This window comes from Amblyomma mixtum, chromosome 1 (genome assembly GCF_055824585.1).
Source record: "Amblyomma mixtum isolate Tamu chromosome 1, ASM5582458v1, whole genome shotgun sequence".
Taxonomy (NCBI): Eukaryota; Metazoa; Arthropoda; class Arachnida; order Ixodida; family Ixodidae; genus Amblyomma; species Amblyomma mixtum.
This window is the reverse complement of record NC_143012.1, coordinates 246,701,648-246,715,051: the sequence shown is the minus strand read 5'-3', so window position 1 is coordinate 246,715,051 and position 13,404 is coordinate 246,701,648.

Genomic DNA, 13,404 nt, shown 5'->3' with positions numbered 1-13,404 from the left:
GCTGCATCAAGGCAGCCTGGAGTTGTTAGACTCGAAGAGGGCAAATGCGTGCTTTATGCTTTGAGCGCTCCTTCTCTCTCAACCTCTTTCTCTCTCCATCTCTCTCTCTCCTTTTGCTGTTACTTCTCAGCATTTAATGCGTGCTCGAGCGACGGCATACAGGGCACTTGCAAGAAGGGCTGTTCTACTGAAGCTACAACGGTAGCTCCAAATACGGGCTTGCGATGAAAGAATTAGCGCGCTCGACGCGCGCATTAGCAACGCGCCAAAAACATCATGCATTATTACACAGTAGCCCACAGGAAAAATGAACTAAAGCCTCATAACTTGTTAACGAAGCACGATGTGGCGAGAGCTTACAGTGCGGTCGACGCCACCCTTGTGCATAGAGGGCTCGAGCGGCGCAATGCCACTTGTACCATGCAGCTTATCGCGGCAGCGGCGAATTTCTAAACGCAGTGCTTGCGAGCAGATACGCGCACTTAAAGCAAGAAAAGCGTAGGTATTTAGTCCTAAAACTCAAGGTTGCTAAGTTAATTTTAAATTTCTGTAGTGCGTACTACTCCAGTGTTCTACAAATGGTGGCGTTATCTGCATATCCTGAAAACACAACGCGTGAAGGGGGACTCCGTGAGCCTGCTCTTTGAATTGCTAGGAATATGCTTTCTAAAACAAGGAGCCAACTCATTTGTTTTTGTTTATTCAAATTTAGCTTAACGTTCCTAATGAAGTGAGTATTTTTCGTTCAGCGCTCAAGAAAAGCCTAAACTAGAAGGGCCGCTCCGTGAACACGTACTCAATACTTACCGTACTTTTCTTCTCTAAGTTTTAAACTTAGAGAGTGCACATTCATTTTAGGTCTTCTTTGCCAGCGAAAAGAGTGTCCGACCTTTTGGCTAAAAAAATATTTCACTGAAAATATCGAATTATTACTGAACCACAGTTTAAACAAGCAAAAGAGACGAGAACTTTTAATTTAGTCGACTGCTCGTCCTTGTTCCTTCATCTGAATAATTATAATGCTAATGACTACGTGCTACTAACTGTGACTCGCCTGCCAGCCTTCCTCTTTTGAATCTACTGCTCTAATTACTGCGAACGAGGCAATTGAGCCACGAGCGATGAGGGAAGACACTTAAGGTCTTAAGCAAAAATATTTTAATAGGATACTTGGCTAACTGTTTCTAAAATTTTCCCACAAGAGTGTATCACTTTCTTTTATCTGTTTTTCTTGAGTAAAGACAGGCCGAGGTTTCTAATTAAGGACCATGGGCTGCTCTTCTGCTCGTCAGTTGAACGCAGCCGAAGAAAAGTATCAGCGACGGTCACCTTTCGCACTTGTTCGGGAGTTCGAAAGGAGAAACCCTTAAAAGAGAATTTGTAGTAAAAGCAAGGAATGTGTGCGAACGAACTAAATCTCAGAATAGCAAAATACCTGGCAGAAGTTGACGATTACGTTCCTCTCAATGAAAGATTTTACAGATTTAACAAATTTAGCGTAGGAGAAATGCGTTTGCGTAGAATCATGCTGGAGCACCCGGGGACCTGCTGGAGTGAACTGGAGTGCACGTGTCTCCGCATAATGCTTTTGTTTGAAGCACTGTGCGATATCCTGCTGCCCTTCTGACTCTCGTATAAGATTGTGTGCGTCGTTATTTTGAGAGCCTCAAACTCAATGATAAATACAGAGCAAATACGCGTCAGACGAATGCCTGAGGGGAATACGAAGCCCTTTCGTACTTGACCAAAGTCCCTCCTCAGCACCCAGACCGAAACGCATCTATGTCTCCACCATCTTTTTTCATACACTGAAGGCCAATTATGTTTTGTTTTTCGTACCTTGAATTCTCTTGATTCTATGAATTATATATGGTACCCTGAAACAATGTTCTCGTTGTTTGCCCCGGAGCAACCAGCGACCGTGACTCGCAAGATCTCTTTGGTATACACTGCAGGGTACGGCACTGTGCTGAAGCTACAAAAAGAATGCTGGAGATTTTTGCTACCCGGGGGCTTTAGTTGCTCTGGAGCGCTCCTTTGCAGCAATTGTCTTTCCCCTCGTGGCTCTACGGTTTGTTATTTTAGCCGGCTCTCGTAAATGTGAGAGCCGGAATCGAATGCCGGACAGACGGTTCGAGACACAACAGCGCAGAAGAAATCGCCGCAGCCGAAACAGAAAGCAACAAGGCGCTTTTCGCAGAAACGTGCTGTCGTTCCTGAGACTTAACCAAGCCGGGCAAGAATTGTTGGAGCATGGAGTGCACGTAGCCGAAGGGCTTTCTTCTAGAGGGCCACTCAGCAGTAACGAAGAAGCGAAAAGCCTTGCACAATCGAGATCTAAAAGCTACGGAGAAGCACGGGCGGGAAATTCGAAGGAACAAGCGGGGGCGTAACGGCCATCCCAGCCCCCGCGGGAACTTATTTTCTGCGTTATTTTTTGTGTCTCTTTGGCCAACTGAAATCCGATTCCACGTCGCGAACAGATGCCAAAAAAAGAGAATGGCATCAGTGCAGTACACTCGCTGTATCGTCCCCAGGAGAGGCACGGCGAAGCAGAAACGACTGCGAACAGATAGGGCACTGAGCCATCTCAATGAGTCGCTGTTGATTCCGCTCGAACGGAGCAAAAGTATGGGAAAAGAAAAAGAATATACGGAGTAAAAGCTCATGCGGTAAAAAGAGAAGAGAATGTTCGCTTGGAAGTCTAGGAATGCGCCAAGCCGGCGGCAAGACCGGCATCAGAGACAAAATCACTAGAAAGGTAAGAACAGTGTCATTACATTGGCGGTATATTAGTGCAGTGATGCGAATGAACGCAGATGCAACCAGGGTGGCGGAAGGCCTAATTAGTCTGCAGTGTTTCCACTGGAACTCAGCCACTTGGAACTCTGTATGCCTTGGAATGGCAAGCACGACTTTTTCTTTGTCGTGGCCTTTGTCCTTGGGCATTCTCCTCAATAAAGGGACATGCAAAATATTGCTGGATATCTAATCGAGGTTACGTCCGTGCCTTGCTTTTACTTGTTGAAACAGAACTCAGTTACCTCTTTCAGCTTAGAGGAAAAATTTCTGAGCGAGATTTTAGTAACTTGAGAGTTGAGAGATTTCAGATACATATATTGTAACTGTGAGAGGGTGAGGGAAAAGTTTAGTCTTTCTTGAGAAGAAGATATAAGAACAATCGCGAACTTCATTAACGAGCACACTTGAAGCACACTTGAAGGTGTTATAAATCTGTTGTTAGCAATGACAAGTAGCAGCTTCATGTATGTCAATGTCTGGTGAAGTGAAGCTTGTATTACCACTTGTCTCAACGTACATGGTCCTTTTGCAGTCTCTGCATTGAATTTCCTAGGTCATAACAAGTATAGCTACAACAATTCATGCGGGCGAGCAGAAATTGCATGTAACGTTCTTTCGTGAGTAGCCCATTTTGTCCTTCTGGATTGAACTGGCGTGCTCAGTGTAGGCAATGCATGCGGTACATATAAACCTGAAGCATTTCAGTAGAAAATCGAGTTTCCGCTCTGAAAGGAACCCGAACAAATAGTTCGTGCCTTTCACATTACTTAAATTGTCATCTGCATGCCAATGTTGTCTCGGATGTTTCCACCAATAGTATTTATTTCATTGAGCTACAAGTGAAGTGTGCCATCTCAGCACAGGATTTCGTGTTTTTGTTCACGAAGATAAAATTGGATTTTAATTATGGAGTTTTGCTGGAAGCCTGGTATGCCGCAGCCTTAGCTCTTTTCTGCGCACGCACGCAGCAGACATCGGTGAAGTGGTGGTACAAGCATACTTCGCGAGTTTATAACCATTCAGAAGAGCGCGCCTTTTGACCCTTTTACAAGGCAATTATTCTATGCATGAAGTAAGCTATCTACTATATTTTTACTCTCTCTGATTTCCATTTACTCCCATTTACTCCATTTGATTTCCTTAAACACATATGCACTGAAGAAAAACAATATTCGCTAAAAGAACCGTAAAGCAGGAGAAAATTGGTGTCGAGAACTAAGATTGCTGAGTACCGTCTGTGTTGCAACAAGCACTTCTAAAGTTTCTAATAGTAGCGTTGTTAAAAAAAAAGCAGCTGCCTTCAGAAACAAATTGCCAGTCGTAGAAACGTGAATTCTTTTGGATTTATTTCAATTATGAAGCGATTACTGAATTTTACAAATAAAATTTCTAATAAGGGCAGTCGGTCGGTTGCGTCTTTCTCTTTTGTTTTGCACGCGCCAAGCAACGAAGTAAAATAGAGTGGACGCCTTAGTGCAATTGCGCAGACGGTACACTGCATTTCTACTTAACTTTCAGCAAACTTTGTGCGGTGTGTTTTTGCTTAGTGCGGAAAAGACACCAATTTACTCGCGTGGCTGGGCATTAGAAAGCGGCTCTCATTGTTTTGAAAACTTATATACCGCTTCCTTCGAAGACGCCAAAGTCGCTTTCGACCCTAACCTCAAGATTGTGCTATTTAGTTAATGTGTCAATTTCAGCTAACCAGAACATGTTTATGGTTTATACAAGTAGTGACGTCCACCGCAACTGACTTTAATAAATGATTGTTTCTTTTTCTGCCACCGTGCTTTTAGATTTTAGCGAAAGTATTCGCAGCAACACTTGGTATTCAAACCACCTAGGCATTCGTGTTAGCGCCAAACGAAAAAAAAAATACTTGAGTAGCTTCCGTTCTCAGAGGCTCATTTGAAATTCCTTCGGCTGTCTCATTTTCTCGTATATTGGGGATCGCTCTCATTACTGTGTCATCGCGAGTCGAACCGCAGCGGTTTGAGTGAAAACGTGCAATGCAGTTGTCAGAATTCGTAAAAAATATCATTTGAAATGAAAACTGAAGACGGCAAAATTCAGACGAAGTCATTAACATGTACTTTAATTGAGGCGCCACACAGGATCAAAACGATATGAAAGATTCTTGCGAACTGAGTCGCTTCAGTACGGGGAAACTCCTCAATCCGAGACAATCCAACTTTAACTTTTACTCCTACCTTTGTCCCTGTCCGCAAGATACGGCTCAGGTGTTCACTAAGTAATGCAGTTAATGCCACCTTTTCTGCCTGAAAATTAGTTATCATAGTGGCCCTCCTCTCAGTTGCTAGTCAACATAGCCGTAGACATTCATAGAACTATTGACAGACTCTGCCCTGAAACTAATCTTCTTAAGAAAGTTCGAAGCACATTAAGAAAGTCGACGCGGCCAGAAAAAAAAACAGAAAGCTTTGAGCTAAAGTACGTACATAAATACGAATTTTTCCATTTTTTTAGTTAACAATCAGCGTGATTAAAAAGTAATCCTGGCTTGGTTAAGACGATTGGCTGCCTGAAGCCCTTAACTACTCTAATCTGCACAGAGCGCACTGCTATTTTTAATATTTTGTTGATTCCGCTGCAGTTTGTGTTTCCGTAACATAAAAGTGGACATGCTGACTTGCGCTAAGCATTTTCGACTTGTCCAATAACGCTTCACAAATTCGACGCTGCACAATTGTTTTATTCTTGCCATTATTTAGTTTTTAACTTGCTATATGCAATGGCAGCAGAGAGGCCTTGTTCCGAAATATGGGTGAGATTAGCCCCAAGTGTAAACCTCCTTCTTAAAACGGCACATGCAATCTTTTGTTTGGTTTAGCTGAGGAATGTAACTAACACATGCAAGTAAATGAGTTGCTCCTCCCAAAGACAGTGTCTTGCGTACACGGGCTGAATTTACAATAACGTTTGCGCCCTTATATTCTGTGGCACACAAGGAGCAAAACGGAACTCACTACACACAGATAAGTACGTAAACAGCCATTTTATTCCGCTTTTGAACAAAAAGCTGAGGACGTTGCACTAGGTCGTTAGTACTTGCTTATTTCTTAGAGCATTACCATCCCGTTTTGTATACAAAGGCCAAATGTTTTAAAGAAAAACACGTTTTCAAAGAAAAACTTAATGAACATATATACACATCAACCTAAATATGTTTTAATCTGGAACCTCAGTGAATGAAGGTAATATTACGGGAATCATTTGCAGAACAGCAGAGATTGTTCGTTCATAACTTGCTGGTTGTCTGGCCTTCGGTCGGCAGTGGGTATTCAATAGTAGTAATGAAGAAAATGCAACAAAAAAGCGCCGAACACAGAGTGGGCTGCCACATCTGACGCAGCAGCAATGTTAGTTAAAAGCGGCGGTGTCAGCAATGAAAATGACAGTCTTTCTTTGTAACGTATTCATATTTAAGGCTTGGAAACAAAATTCCTAATCCTTTCATGACCGCGTGCCTGTTGTCTCCTTCACGCGCTCGGAGGTGCATATGAACACGATGTAGCAGTTATTTTGCCGTCACTCATAGTGCCATGGGATGGGCGATGTCAGTGCCAGACGCCAGCCGAAAAAAAAAACAAAGGATTTTGAGTAGGCTGCGGCTCGAGTTATATGGGCCATTTGCGCCAGTCAACTGTATTAAACGCGGGCAAAAAAGTCCAGAAATGTCGCACAATGTAATATTTGCCCTGGGACACTACACACACTTCCCACAGGCTGGGACTGGAAAGCTGTGGAGAATTTTCGTCCCCGTTATTGTTTGAACCCCATGTGGAAAGGGTCGCGTCCACTCTCCAGCCCGAGCCGTTAGACGACTGCGGCGCTGATGGATGGAGACGGATGCCCGCCAAGAGTTGGCCTTCTGGCGCTTCAGCAACGACACTAGAGCCTTAACGAGTGGCGAAGACCTTACCATTGCCTCTCTGCCTCTCTTTATTGATCTTCAGACTTTCCAACCCCTGATGCTCCCCGGGGATTTTCGGTTGCGCATCAGCAAAGATGGCACCCTTCTACATTTTTCCTACACTTCCGAAGCATCTGGCTCATCGCTGTAAACGTGAGGAGAATTGCATAAAATTGCCGATCACGTCATGAGGCCTCTCAATATCTTCGGCTTTTTGTAGTTATTACACATGCTCTGAAACTACTCTTATAGTCGGAACGAACGCATCGCTTGCTTTGTGTATTCACTGCCATAGCTCAGTGTCTCACATTCAGCAACCATAATCGATAAAATTCCTCCCAGACTCTCTCTTATAATCTGCGGCGACGAAATGGAGTAAGAGCCGCAACTACCGTGCTTAGGAACAATGCCCCAGAAAGCACATCGCCATTCTTATGATAAGTAGCTTCCGCGACTAGTTTTTTTTAGTGTGTGTGTGTGTGGACTGAAACGTGATGGTTGAACGGGTGCTCGGAACAATGCATGCGACGGCCCCCTGCACCCTCTAGGTTCGAGAACGGTTGCACTAAAGCAATAAAACCGTGGATGCAGCATGTGTTAGCAGCTTATAGAGATGCAAGCCTGGTTGATTTGTGCTTTTTCAATTTAGATAGATGTGCAACGCTGCGACGAGTTTTGGCAGCATCGTCACGCGAGGTTGCCGGTCATCCCGTCAACGCACACGCATAACTAGCATTTCGGCTACTGCGGGGCACCATCCAGGCACAGCGCCCCTGATGATGCCACGATTCACTCCCGCCGTTTGCGACCCCGCAAATTACCCAAGCAAAACACGGATCTATGCACCACTGCCACTTGCGGTGCTTGTGGCGAATACGTTTTGAACTCAGCAATTAACGTTCAGCCGTCTGACGCGCCGTTCAAACCTGCCGCTTGATGACAGAAGAAAAAGCTGAGCGGTTCTGTACGTCCTTCGTAAAGACGGACATCGTATCCTTTAAGTAAATATTTTGAAACAGTTGAACTGAAGTAAGGTGCTGATTTCAGTGCATCTTGCTTTAGGTTGCATTTATTTGCGGTGCAGAAAATGGCACCCGCAGCTCCTCTCATCGACCGTAGGTATTACCACGTGGCAACAACATCTCTTCTGTACATTTTCTCCGAGGCCTGGAGATGGCAAGGACGAGAACTACATCTTTTATAGCTTTAGGGTCTCTGCTGTATATATATGCGCGAAAAAAAACCACGCACACGCTGAGCTTTGAGAAGATAAGAATGAAAAACCTTGATTATGTTCACTGTAACCCTCCTTGTGTCATGCCGGCTTTTTGAAGGGTTTTTAAACTTTTCTTCTCACTAAAACTTTTCTGAGTAGCTGCCCGTTTTACTGTCTTTATAATGAAGCCTGTGGCGAAAGGATGATTCTTTGTAGAATTCATTTGTTCGCCCTGTGTTTCTATTTCGATATTAGAGGTTTCGGCATTGAGGTCAACCGTTTACTTTTTTTTTAACCGAGTGTTTTTAGCACAAAACAGAAGGCATCAGTTAGCCTTAGTTTTTGGACCGGTTTTTTTGTTTCTGGCGGCACTGACGAGTCGTCTGAAAAATAGGACCAGTGAGGGGACGAGGGAAATGTGAAACAGTGTTAATGAACAATCCTAATTTCGCCGCGTAGTTCCTAAAACTGCCTCTTTAGCCGCGGGAGTTAATATGCTTATAGCCATTCTAGGTAAAAAAATTATTCTATTATTGCCAAATTACTTGCACTTCTGATTTCTGTTCAGGTATTCCACCCACAAGAATAAAAAAAAGGTGGAAGAATGTGACTTTGATCAGCATGCCATTCCAGCCTTATTGACTTTTTTTAGTACTTTGAACGGCATTTATTCTGCTTGCCTAACAATTTCCTTACCGGAAAATAGGTTCAACAGTCATTAATTATCGGAGAGGTTGTTCTGACACAAAAGAAAGTTTGATGTGGGCGGTGCATAACAAAAAAAAAATTGATAGGGGTCTAGCGTAGTTAAACCGAGTAGACCTGCGAAAGCAGGTGTTCATTCTTCAATAGGCGGGCGCATTTAAACCCCAAATTAGGGGTGGGGCATGATATCTTTAGTGGGTTAATGGCCATGTATGCTGAATTGGTGATCCCTACTTAAGATTCATAGATGGCGGTGAGTCCTCATCTACAACTACCAGCGCAGTGGCGCAGCAGTTAAGCGATGCGCCACTGCACTGGCAGGTGGCTCTTTCTATCCCAGCCAGCAGTCGGGATTTTGCGACCCATGTTGCTTGCTCTTCCCGAGCAACCTCTCGCGCAGATGGCGCGACACTCGTCCGAACTTACCCGAGCTTACCCGAGTTACTACCCGAGCTTACCCGAGTAGCTCCCCGGGTTGCCTAGCAACCCGGGGGCAGCAGGGGGTCCACGTATCACGCGAAGAGCGATTAGGCCTGGCGTAGTATTGCTTTGGCAATAAAAAAATGCGAGCAAGACTGAAAGAATTGATGAGTGATATCAGCGCAAAAAACAGACGATGACACATAAGAATACTACGCATTTCAGAAGCAGTGTGTTTTCTTCGCGGGCCGGAGTCTGTGCATGTAGGAAGTGGTTTAAGCACTGTTATGCATCACTGTGCGGCGCTGTTGTCTGAGTGCGCAAACTGTAAGTTGTGAGAAGTATCGCTATTCATATGCTGCATGAAAGCTGGCCGTGACAACCACCTTAGCTCAACTGACCAAATACCTTGCTGCGCGGTTTGGATGCCGCTATTCTTCGTAATCGATAGGTGAGCTCACTACTTGAGAATTTCTCAGTGATCGAAGTAAAGGTGGGCTTAAACTGAAAATCAACGAAAGTGAATTTTGATACCGGTGTTAATGAAACTTCTCCAAAACACATTGCCGGCACTCTGTAGAGAGTGAGAAAAAAACATTTATTTTCCAACATTGGTCCGGGTCGCCATCTCAAGTCGGACCGTCTGAGCTCTTTTCGCCCAACACGTGCTCGATATGAGCAAAAAGCAGTGTTCACAGTCACTATTCTGCGCAATGAAGCGAGAAACTACAAAAAAAAATTTAAATAATTTAATTTCAAAAATTTACTTTCAAGCCTGAATAGCTTGTACCGAACTGATAAAGTATCATCCATAAAAAGAAACTCTCCTGAATTAATTGAATGACCTCAAAGATGCGCTAAATATATGCGCCACTAATGTGCTCAAAGAATGAAGTTTGTTAAGAACGTATTGGTAAGAAATTAGTGAAGAAAATACTTGTTTACTAAAACTGCGAGGTCTTCTAGGATGCGGTGACGATGCAAAGCGGTGACCAGCCAACGATGTGAAAGTTAGAAATTTAAACGGCACATGTAACTCAACGGAAGTTTGAGTGACCAAATTATTTTGAAGAGACTTCTACTTGCGTCATACCTTCACTCCGACTTGCATTCCTTTTTCTCAAACTCCTCATAATGAGAACAAATTTTCTACTGCCGTCGTATTTGAATAGTTGAGAATCGACTGTTGGTCGCGCCAAACATGGCTCATATTGTAGGCTTGATTTCTGTTCCGTGGGCACAATTCACTTAGGTCCGATTATGTGATCTCAAACATAGGTGGACTAGTTCCAATATTAGTAAGACAGCAATTCTTAACTTTAAGACCGCAACATTAAGAATGTAATTCTAGAGACAAAATCTTTTGATTAATTTTTTCTCTCAAGATGTAAAGTCATTAAAGGTCGAATTGGACATGAAGTGTATGGATAGATTTGTGCATTGTAATAACAAAGAAGATACTTTTACTAAAACCGAAGTATTCATACGCTAGAATGAGTCAGGAAGCGAAATGTAGATGGCGCTACAACTGCGCGATCCTGCACGATCACCGCTGCTGTTCATGCTTTACGTGATAAATATGGAAAGAAGGCTAGAAGAAAGTAATCTAGGTTATAATCTGTCGTACAGATTAGGCGGAAATGTAGTTGAGCAGCGACTCCCAGGTTTAATGTATGCAGACGATATTGTACTGTTAGCAGATAGCCAGGAAGATTTACAAACTTTGGTTAATTGCTGTGGAGACAAAGGAGACGCTCTAGGATTCAGTTTTAGCGCAACTAAATCAGGTCTGATGATTTTTAACGATACAACTGACCAGGCGCTTACAATACAAGGCCACGAAATACCCAAAGTGGCCGAATACAAATACCTCAGGATATGGCTAAACGAAGGGGAGATATACACGGAAAAGAACGAACAGGATCTTAGGGCAAAAGGACGAAGAGACACCGGGATAATGAAACATAGGGCATTATGGGGGTACAACAAATATGATGTACTAAAAGGTATTTGGAAAGGAATAATGGTGCCGGGACTTACTTTCGGCAATGCGGTTCTGTGCTTAAGGGCAGAAGTTCAGTCGAGATTAGACGTAAATCAGAGAGCTGTTGGAAGATTAGCACTAGGTGCCCACGGCAAAACCACAAACGAGGCAGTACAAGGGGACATGGGCTGGGCATCGTTCGAAGCACGGGAAGCTAAGCGTAAAATACTATATGATGAACGCCTGACGAAACTGGACGATAACAGGTGGGAAGCTAAGGTATTTATATATTTATACAGAAAGACCGTTGACTCACAGTGGCGGAAAATAACTAGAAAACTAACCAGTAAGTATGCCGGTCATGAAGACGGAGAAAAAAAGAGCATTAAACGACAGGTTAAAAACGCGGAAGTTAAAAATTGGACGAATTCAATAGAAAAGAAACATAGTGTAGAACTATATCGATACTGGAAAAGGCAGATCAGGAAAGAATTTTTCTATGATAACTCAAGAGGCAGTGCCCTACTTTTTGAAGCTAGGTCAGGATTTCTTAGAACGCGCAGCTACAAAAAGAAATTTAACGAAGAAGATGACATATATGCAGTGTGTGATAGATCTGTGGAAAGAATTGAACACCTCATAATCGAATGTGATGGTATCCATTCGGATGTCGATACAGGCGCAGTCACTCTTCCTAACGCCCTAGGGTTTAAAGATAACAATGGTCATGTAAATAAATCTGCAGTGGAAGTTATCAAAAAGCGATTGGAGGATTGGTGGCCTAAAAGCAGAGATGTGGCATAAGGTTAGAATTGTAGGAACCGTAGGTAAAGATGATGGCGATTCTTAATGAGAATTGCCAACACAGTAAACAAAAAAATAATAAAGAAAGAAAAGCTGAGCATGGTGGCAGTGGCCACCACCCCGTTTCAAAGGGGGCGCTCCTATCCATCCATCCATCCTGTGAGTAAACTCCAGTGCTTCGACGCATTTTTTGCACGAATCCCGGAGGTTAGGCTACATTGTCATTGCCTTCCACTATGATGTTGGAGTCTTTCGCCGCGTAGACGTCACGAGGTTCAACCGAGTGGCGGGAAAACTGTTCAGTAAAATTTTCTCAGCAAAAATGCGCCTTTTAATCTAGGGTAAATGTGTATATGCCTTGAAAGACCCATAGAAACGATTTTTAATAAAATAAGAATTTGTTGTCGTTGATCTGAATTTTCTTTTACTATGAGGTGTTTACTGCTTCCTTGCGCGTACGACGTGGCACTTTTAATAGGACTCATCAGTGGTCTGGGGTCGTCTTTGCAAATCACTTGCCATATATGGACGCCGTTTTTTATTACTTTTTATGCTAATTTATCACAAGACACTCAAGCCTTCTCCTGAACGAAGTCGACACAACGTAGCTCAGTGGTCGAAGGGTAGAGCGCCCGGTATAACCTTGAGAATCAGACAACTGCCTGTAAAGCGTGCACCACCACAAAAAGAGTTAAGCTGGGGGTAAGACCGTTTTACAACCATATATGTTGCCGCATTCTAGGGAGGGTCACGTAAATGTCTACCTAGGCTCCATGCTCTACACTATGTTTATTAGAAGTGCTTTGAGCTGGGCTTGATGTTGCAGATTTTGTGTATTTTATGTATGTATCCTCTGCAAAAGCGCCCCAGTGCTGTTGTCTGAAGTTCTCATTTCCTCACAAAAATCTGGAGCTTAAGTAACCGAAATTGACTTTAGAGAGCATAAAGCAGTGATTGTAACTAAAAAAGCGTAAGAAATGTTAGCTTTTTTTGTGTTTTTCCTGGCCTCGAGCACGGGAGAAAATTAGTTGCTCAATAGCACAGCCTTTTTAGCTAGAAATAAATTTTACAGAAAGCAGATGAAAAGAGACAGCCTCATGCGGAACGCGGCATTACTTTCTTCTGCATTTTGTGAAATTCGTTTACACCACACCAAGCACCCAGTACTTATTTTCACCGCTACGGTCCTTTATCGTCTTCTTCTGAACCTTTGTTTGGGTAGCGGGGTCTGCAGAAAAGTTTAGAGCAGCTTTTTTGAAAAGCTAGCTGTTGGCTGAAGCCACTGAAAATTCCACAATGAAGCTGTCGTCAAGTGCCTGAGTGCACTTAATGGAAACGCAGCAGAGCTTGGCAGTGATTGGCGTTTTAACAAGAGCGCCGTCCTCCCACCAAACCGACCCTGCGCGTCAGGAAGGCTTTGCATGAATGCACGCTTTCTCTCCGGCACCCAAACTGCCACGTCGCAAGCCGACGCATCTAGAACAAAAGGTATAGTTCCCCCCCCCCCCCCCCCCCCCCAGCAGCTCCGGGAGCTGATTT